At 42.1% G+C, this 9536-nt stretch overlaps 1 long non-coding RNA gene across 1 annotated transcript; it reads right to left on the bottom strand.

Annotated features, from left to right (window-relative positions):
- Positions 1-5132: 5132 nt before the first annotated feature.
- LOC144410300 (uncharacterized) lies at positions 5133-6300 on the bottom strand. The gene is made up of 2 exons (XR_013468259.1): positions 5789-6300; positions 5133-5716 (listed from the first exon to the last, which is right to left on the bottom strand). It is a non-coding gene; the product is annotated as an uncharacterized LOC144410300 (long non-coding RNA).
- Between the last annotated feature and the right edge of the window lie 3236 nt (positions 6301-9536).

Here is a 9536-nt window from a genome sequence, read left to right as displayed (position 1 = left end):
GCTGTGGCTTTCATCTTTCAAAGACAGTTATGCATGTGAGGCACATTTATGGGCCAATTTAAACTGCCTTGTATTGCAGAGGGGAGGATTTGGCTCTGGGTTAGTGCTTTGTCGTGGGGTTGTTATATTGCCTTGTGAAATCAGTTTACATCTAATTTACTAACGTACCTCAAGAGCCTCAGTTACAACTTGAACATTTTGAAAAAAAGTGAGCGTGAACACAAACACCCAAATGAGAGCAGAGGGATGGTCCTATGGGGTCTCATGAATCACTCAAGGAGACCTTTGTTTGGCCACTGTTGTCACTGCACGGGTCATCCCACTTTTTGTTGAGACAGTGTTGCCAAAAATACACAGAATGCATCAGCACAACTAACTTGGCATACGCCCACAGCGCCTGAGGATGTGGTTTATTCCCGATGCAGCAGTGAACGGAACGTTGCTGTGTACCGCCCACCCAATTCACTGTGGGGGCTTCAGGAACATGGGAATCAACTGTTGCCAAGACAACAGACAATATCAAACACATGCCGTACACTACTAGTCTTTAACTTTAACTAAGGCACATCCATATACAGGAAGAACTGAATTGACAGTTGTGCATATTAATGCTTAATATACACTAATATTGTAGTCGGGTTGAAATGATTACTGTGTAGAATATTGAGTTAACGGAGTTGTGAAAACGAATTGACAAAATTGCATCTGGGCTTGACTTTTGCTGGTTGCTTTAAAAAAAAAAAAAAAAAAAAGTTAACATTTCACCAGAAGTGGATTTTACAATGTTCGTATAATCTTTCTGCAATAGCATTGTAACCTATAAATGTGGTTTTATAATGGGACTTTACCAGCAATATAATTCTTTGATCTGCCAAATACCATTCACTAATGAACAACTTTCAGTTATGGGCGCGCCAAAGCCACAGCTCACTTCATCGCTCTGACTAGATGCAAAAACGACCAAATTCCACATATTCCAAGTTAGTAAGAATGTACAATGCCAACATTTTTTCCAGCATCTACTCACTGTATAATGTTAACATCGGTGTGGACTGATGACACAGAGAGCACCACGTAACAACAGCCGCAGAGTTAGTAAGTAAATAGTTTCAACAAGCTTTATTCCAGGCAGATCTCACGATACTAAAACTAGTCCAGGATCTGCTTTGGGAGAAAGGCAGACCGAAGCCAGAGATGAGGACGTTCTGCAGGTCGAGGACAGAAGACGGAGTAGTTTACCGGGGCGGAGGGGAGGTGGGGCGGTCCAAACAGACACGGTCAGCTACGGGAAAGCAGTCGGCGAGAGATTCTGTCATTCTGGAGGGTGTGGCATGAAAGCCGAGAACAATCTAGAAGTAAGTTGGCATGAAGCTGTGGTCTACATAGTGAAGCGAGTGGGTGCAGCAGGGCAGGTGAGAGTGATTGAGCTGACGATGTGGGTGGGAATAAAAGGTGCGCTCAATAAGTTGATTAGGTGAGTGTGAGTGGCAGGGGAGAGCTGAATGTGACTAGAGGTGCGCAACTTCATCAGGAACACTAATGAAAAACTTATATTGAAGGAACTGTGATTTTAAACCTTTTTTATTTGTTTTTCTTCTGTTCGGTGAAATACATCTAAAAAAAAACAACTGAAGAAATAAGGAAAGTGCAATGAGCACATGATGTGAGTCAAAGTTGGAAAACCCCTGTTTTTCTAGATGACCATTTGACCTTGAGGTTTTGTCTGTCTGGCATTGAACCCAAAGACATTGAAAACTTCTCAGTTGACTGCCAAATTCTGACCGGCGTGGTCGTGACGCTCTTGGGCCTCCCCCACGCATCACTGTGGTCAAACACTGCTCCTGGAGCTGGAGGATCACCAATTTCATTAGGATTCATTCTTTAAAGATAAATCATAATGAGGAACATTAAATGTATTTACAAAAAAATAATCTAATAATTAATTGCTGATATATTCATGCCTGGTGTGTGAAGGAGAGGTACCGCAGGGTCTTCCTGCTGCCATCAGGCTGCACAACCAACTGTGCACCCTGTGAACCACATGACATTAAATCACTGAAAACCGAACACTAAAATATATGCGCAATGAAGATGACAATGTGCAATAACCACTGTGATACACTGGGTGTACATAAACGTAACATTTATTTAATGCCTAGCATATTTATCCACTGTGTTTTTTGCACTCCTTTTTTACTTTCATTTTTGTCTATTTTTAGACAACTTACTCACTGCTGGTCTTGTCTCTTTTTTTTCTTTTTTTTTACCATGTATCTTGTGTGCGATGTCCACTTTGCTGCTGGGATCCTTTGAATTTCCCCATTGTGGCACTAATAAAGGAATATCTTTTAGGATTTTCAGTGTTAGTAATGCAACCAGAGAGCCCATCCACGTTAAGGCGATACCATTTTTAGACACATCTTTTTCTCACACACAAAACAAATGGTTCCTCTATCTCGATTCCTGGTTTTGTCAGGTTTTGTCCCTTCAGATGGCAGCACATTCCTCATGGGATTAACAACAGGAAATGAATCAAGGGGCAGCGATTGTCATTTCCTGACATACCAGCAGAGACTAGGAATAAAGGTTATCTTATTTGTTTTGGACAGTTCTAGAACTGTGGTGTGTTTTTAATATAAAGGTATCATGATCACTATGTCAGAAGGACACAAACTTCAAGACTAAACAGCAATGAAGCAGGTGAGCAGGTAGTTAAGGGAAGGTCAACATGATGGGTATGACTGGAGAATGGTAAACGCAGGGCTAGAGGGCATCGCTGCATCTGAAATGGAAGGAAAGTTAGTGTGTTTGACAGGAAAAGAGTTGTGACTGGAGGCTGGGTATCAGTATCAACCAAAATAACGCAGTATCAAGTAGAATCCAAATTCCATCCAGACAATACCTGTAGTTTGTAAAAATGTATATATATATTATAGCAAGACTTCTTTATTTGGGTTGCTATTACAGCAGGAACAACCCTTACAGCCGGGACGGCCTGCACGCCTCTCAACAGGAAGAAGTCTGATATGGCGGCTCGCAGCTAACGGTGTTTGAAACTAACAGCAAGCGAAGGTAACGCTATCTGGGTCAACCTGGGGGGAAATGGTAGGGTGGGCGCTAAGCCTCCGTGACCTCCTGCCACGCTGGTTATTGTAATCTTATAAGTGCTGTACTGGGTGGCACCAATTGGCCAGCCAGTGGGTCACCATGATGATAGTTAATGAAGAAAGTTCTCCATAGGTATGGGTATCACTTTAAGGGTACCTTTTTAAGGCCTTCACACCAATCAGTGATGATGTATCTGCATTTTTCCAACCTATTTTTACTCTTTAGTACTACTTGTGGTATTTCCGTAGGAACCCAGTCATCATGAAGAGCATCCCTCTATAAAGGATAAAGGGAAGTTGAAGTGGGCTGTGTGTGGTTGATAACAGCATAGACATGAGTGGGAAATCTGCTGCTCTGACCGGTAAATGCATCATCTCAGGCTTAAGTAATTTGTCCAAATGACACATTCTTTCTGCAAAAGAGAGTCAGACGCTTTCCATGACAGGAATGACCTGAGCACATTGTAGCATTATTCATGCTGTCGTAATAACCCAGCAGTAGATTGTGGGGCAAGAGTTTACAAAGGTGAAAGTTCAACAGTGTTTAAAGTGAAACTACAAAATGCAATATTTTATAATATTTTATTGGTTAACTGAACAACCAAAGAAATGTTCTCATGAACAAAACAATTAATGAAATCAACCTAAAAATTTTAAATGACACTGAGAAAACAAACTGATAATATATTTGGACATTTTGAAATGTTATAATAACAGACAGTAGCACAGCAATAATCAAAGATGCGGATTAAACCTTCGTCAACATTTTTAGAACACATGACATGGATTTGTGGCTCCACCGGTTATTATAGTATTATAAAATTGTACTCAGTATTTAAGTATCAAACTACGTACAAATATTGGCCTTCTGCGCTATCTAAGGAAAACTAATTTAGATATATTTATAACTGAACAGCTCTATATTAAGAGAACATGTCTTATACGTGAACCTGGTGTTTTTCCTATAATGTTCTGTAAACGTTTCAGACATAAAAGCATTTAAAATGATTATAAAGTATTTCTCCTCCTCTTTGACCCTGCTGCTCCCGTTGGCCCTTCGGCGGCACTTTCTTTTGTTCTCAGGTTACTATCTGAATTGAATTGTTTTATGGGGAGACGGTAGCCATGTGTTATGGTTGATTTGATACTTTTATGAGTCGTAACAATGTTACATGTGTCTCGCTTTCAATCCTACATGCTGTTTTGACACGGTGTAGGAACAGTCCTTACTTGATTCTCCTCTTGTTGAATGTCCTTCAGATTCAACTAATAAAGCAGCACTTCATCCTTCAGAATTCTAAACTTTCTTACATAATCTTTCCATTGCTCTGAGCGGAAGACGCCCCTTGTGTAAGCAACAGGATGTACGGTACGATCTCTGATGGAGAACCGCAATGTAGGAGTTTAAAGGGAAAAGGATTGGAAACTACCGCTTGGCCTGTGTTAACCTGCATGTGGTTAGAGTGAGTAAGTGGGTGAGGTTACGGTGAACGGACCCAAAGTACAGACTGATGTTCAGCATGCTGCGTTTGTATACACACTTGCATTCATTTAGACATGCACAGTTACATGATAGAACTAGACCAAACACAATGCATTTGGAACACCTCCCTTACCAGCTCTCCCACCCTGCAGTGCATTCATCTAGATAAGCTCCGCAGTGAATTGTACAGATAACACAGTGGACTCTTGGCATTTTGGCCCTGATGTGGACTTGGCCTAACTTCATCTGGTATTTCCTCAGGTTGCCATGGAGTGTGCACAAAAACAAACAGCACAAACATCTCCATGAACTCTTTAAGCTTCTGCAGGCAATGGAGAACGCAAACATGAATGCACTAAAGGAAGTTTACTTCCTCAGGTTAGGGAGCATATGTAGCAATGTCGGGAGGACGACCAAATAATCTTAATTAATATACGAGCAACGCCACCGTGGGAATTTCACCCCCGGAATTAATGACATGGAGCACCTAATTATGGTCAGCAACAGGACACAGATTCGAACAACACCGGCACTAGACGTGATTCCATTATACAAAATTATACGTTTATTTATGAGTACATCGTTCTTAAAAGACAGTCTCGAGACTAGTGATATGGTCTATAAATTGATACACGATTAGACCAAAACAATGAAAAATGCTTAAAAGTCATCCATGTTACGAAAAGAAATAAATCAAACCAGGAAAAGGGGGACAGAAGACTGAGGGCTCGCTGGCAGAGACGACTTCTGAGAAAAAGGTGGGGGTGGACGGTCCCTAATGTCACAGCAAAGAAAACCAAACAAAATAAAAGAAAACCACACAGCTGAATATATGATGAAGTAATAAAAATCAAACGAAGGGGACCGCCACCACCAGGCTCAGTCAACCACTCTTACCAGCAGCCCAAGAAACTCCTGTTCCTTAAATAAAGAAAGAAAACAATTAATAAACACAAAATATCGGCCACGGGGCCCACACACTCAAACAAAAACAAAGAAAAGAATGATTAATTCACAAAACGAGTTCAGACAGAACAGCAGTGGAGGGGGTTTCCGCAATATCTTGTGGGGCTTGCCTCCGCAGGTGATCCGCTGGTCAGCCGTGCATCAGGCCAGTGCCGCTTGGCTGCAAATTAACACATCGCTTAAAACAGCTGGCCAGAGCAACTGCAATCACAGTACAGATGAGACAGCCTACCGTCGGAATATGGTGTCACACTTGAAATACACCAGGCTGGAGAACCACGCTCTTTCAAGCAAACTCAGCCGACAAGCTGGTGAGTACCGTTGATGGCACAGAATGGGAAGTTGCCACACCAGCTTCCTGCAGGCACGCTCCCTCAGCCGCAACCTCCAAACCACGGCTGACTATGCAGACAGGCGCATCAGCTACCACCAAACAATGCCCAACAAATGATATTACCCTAACTTACCCAAAGCCCACGAATGCCACGACCAGGTGAGTCTCACAGGAGCCCCCAAGCAACCATTATACCCCCGAGAAGCGGAGAGGAAGACCCACCACAGGTAGGTGTACTGAAACATATACTCTCCAGGGGAGAGCCCCGCCCTGTGATCACAACGACGGGGAATAATTGTTTGCAGCTGGGTATCCCACCGTGATTGGAGGTGCATAGGTGGCAAGCCACCTGAGTTAGACCAACCCACTAGACAGGTAAATTGAAGTGGACTGAGCCACTCTGTCACACATACACAAACAAATGTTCTGATGTACTTTCAGAAAGAGAAGGACAGAACATGAGGTCGGTCTTGTTTCCGAAGTTGTTGATTGAGCTAATTGGGATTTTGTGTTGAAAGATTTTTTGTCAAGCTACAATTGCAATTCTACTTTACTTTCTACTTTGAAGGGCGTTCAAGCATCCACACCTGGCAGAATATTTCTTTCATCAAAATCTGTTTGGAAGGTGGTTGGGTTGAAAGTTGGGTTGACAAAGCAACACATCCTCATTTGACAGTTTGTTGCGAAAAGTTATTTCTCATTTTTCTTGCATTTTCCTGCGAATGTCCAACAACAAGAGTGATCACTGCAGAACCTTCTCAGGCAGCTAAGCTATGTTAGGTTAGCTTCAGCAAAAGATCATGGTGTTGGTTGAAATAAGTGCGTTTGTTAAAATAACTACTGTACGTTTGTCACTGTCTCCTGTGGGAAGTGTGGGAAGGTTGTTAGTCTGGGATATTCAAGATTGAAGACCCATGGTTCTGTTTAGGAGGTCTCCATTTGGCCTCTGCCTTTTCTCTCCTTTGTTTTTGCAGAAATACTGTAATATATCTGCAAGCCAAGTCCTGACTTAGCTTCCTCCGGTCTCTTCCTTCCTACCTGCACAGGAGAGTGACTCACCGTCTGCTTTTGCCACATTTGCACCAACCCTCCGTCTGTTATCCAGCTCTGCACCCTTATCTCCCCTGACATTAACAACAATGTTTTGCAAGAAGACAAAACAAATAGTCTGGCGCTCTTTAACCCAGTGGGCTTGGGGTGTGGATTTGTGTGCACGCACAAAAAAACCATACAAACACATTAATGTTGCATAAGAGACTTTTCCAATGAAATACACTTCTTCATTCACCTCTCACCCCACCCTATTCCTCACCTACTGACACATCCAACCCGTACCACAAGGAAACAGGAGGCACTTTACTTCACTCATTGTGTAATTTTGATCATCGCCCATATTGAGTGAACCAAAATACATGGAAAAAATAAGTACAGCCCAAGATTTAATGTGAAGTGCTGAAAAGGTGAATGAGTGGTGGAGGTACACAAATGCAGAGCGATGACAAAGTAAAAGACAAAGTCTGAAGTGTGTTAACATATTAGTCATGTTGGCTCGTATTCATATTTCTCATATGTTTTAGACATGTTATTTTGTCAAGTATTAAAAGGCAATTATGCTTTTGAAAACTGCATATCAGGTCCTTTTTGTAGAGCAGCATTCTCCTTAAGGGCTCACTTGTCTTGGCTCCACTTCAGAGCTCCACCGCAGCAACGCTGCTGTTGTGTTTCGTGGTGACTCGTAACAGTGTTACATAAATGGACATAATTAGATGATTAGACGTGGTGTGTGGCTACCAGCAGGGACACAGATGTCCTGTCATCTGTGACCATGGCAACCTGGAAGGCTTTGTATATTTATCGTTAATTTATTTTAAAAAGTTATTGAATTTTCCACCTGGACCCTTTAGCCTAACTTTTACATTTTTCAATGTTCTTCTAAATGTAAAAAAACAAAGTGCACAGACTTCTACACACCTCCTGGCAGTGACTCATCCCTCACAGGACCATGACAAACATGCCCCGCCATCCGCAGTCAACTTTCCCCCCGGTGTTTCCCATCTCCCCCCGTGCACTGCAGATGGTTCAACCCCTCAGAATCGTCAGTGCAAGTCGAGGCTCGACCCTGAGCACATTCTTCCAACTGGCTCTCTTAACAGTTTGGCTCCACAAACGCAGCACACTTCCAGTAAAGTGAGAGTTTTATGAGAAGAAATAGCACCGGAGAGCTGCTCCTAACAAATGGAGAACAGATTCTTCTGCTGCTGGTTGTAGGTTGTGTGTTAAGCAACTTCACTCAAACCGAGCACGCTTCCTCCCCAAAGCCAAGACATGGGAAAACTCTGTGGAACACCATTTATTTATAAAATGTTACTCACTTTCTCCCATTCCAGAGGAGCCCTCTGTGACTTTATAACTACTTCCTGCTCCCTTGACAATTCACATGAGCAACACATGGGCAGAAAAAGACATAGAAATCAGATCCAGCTATGTGTGTGTGTTTGTGTGTGTGTGTGTGTGTGTGTGTGTGTGTGTTTGTGTGTGTGTGTGTGTGTGTGTGTGTGTGTGTGTGTGTGTGTGTGTGTGTGTGTGTGTGTGTGTGTGTGTGTGTGTGTGTACGGATTATTGGAGACATGGTGGATTAAGAAAGTCTAAACATAATATATTCAGAATACAAGGATACAAGCTAAGACAAAGCGAGAATATGAAGCCTTTGTACCTCTGAGCAAATAGATGTTTCTTCATTAGAAGAACGTGAACACACAGCACTGTGTCACAATAAATGATGGGCAGCTACGTGAGAGAATCCTCCACTGATGCGTCATAATCTTTAGTTGTCATTAGGAGTCACTAAAAGGAGGTAGAACAGCCCGACTTTTCGTGCATTTGTGTCAGGTGAATATGATATTTTTGTAAACATTAAATATTATTTTCTTTTTGTTACAAACTACAGCTTTCTGTGAGTTGTTTTCTGTATTCATACGAACTGTAAAACAATGTGTGCTGACATTTCCTTTGGTAAGTGCTGGGAGCTTCCTACATTTCATTTGGACGTGAAGTGAAATTAATTGTAGGTAAAAGACTAAAATGTTTTGGAGCATTGTGGTGCGGGGAGCTGCTCAACATTTCCTTTAAATGTAGAGGACGACCCAGAAGAAGAATAATGGGTGATGAAGTCGTGGGTCACATTGTAAAGTTGAGTCAGAAACGTGCTCTGCCACATTTAATATCTTCTCCATGTCTGTAGTTGACAAATGATGTCTGACAAATTTGACTCATCCAGTTCCATTTTCCTGACACACATGTAAAGAAAATATACTGGAACTATACTGGAATGTTTGAAGGAAAATGACCAAAAGAATGCATGCATCGTGGGCTTTGAAACACTAACGTGTCTCACAATTCAGTTGGATGAGTGAATTCAATGCTTTTTCTTACTAGAATCCATAAGAACATTCACGGTATAATGATTCATATCCATCATGCAGTTCCCCGTCCATGCCAAACACAGTCCCCCTCAGGAAGTTCCTAGATATCTTGTTTGGACGTTTGAGGTATCCACTGCTTTTGCTTTGAAAAAACCCACAGCTGGGCAAACACACAAGTGCAGCAAGTGAACAGGTAAGAATAAATGGCTTCTTGGCTTCCTGTC

Source organism: Gasterosteus aculeatus, chromosome 7 (genome assembly GCF_964276395.1).
Source record: "Gasterosteus aculeatus chromosome 7, fGasAcu3.hap1.1, whole genome shotgun sequence".
Classification (NCBI taxonomy): Eukaryota; Metazoa; Chordata; class Actinopteri; order Perciformes; family Gasterosteidae; genus Gasterosteus; species Gasterosteus aculeatus.
This window is presented reverse-complemented; position numbering and strand designations above follow the sequence as displayed.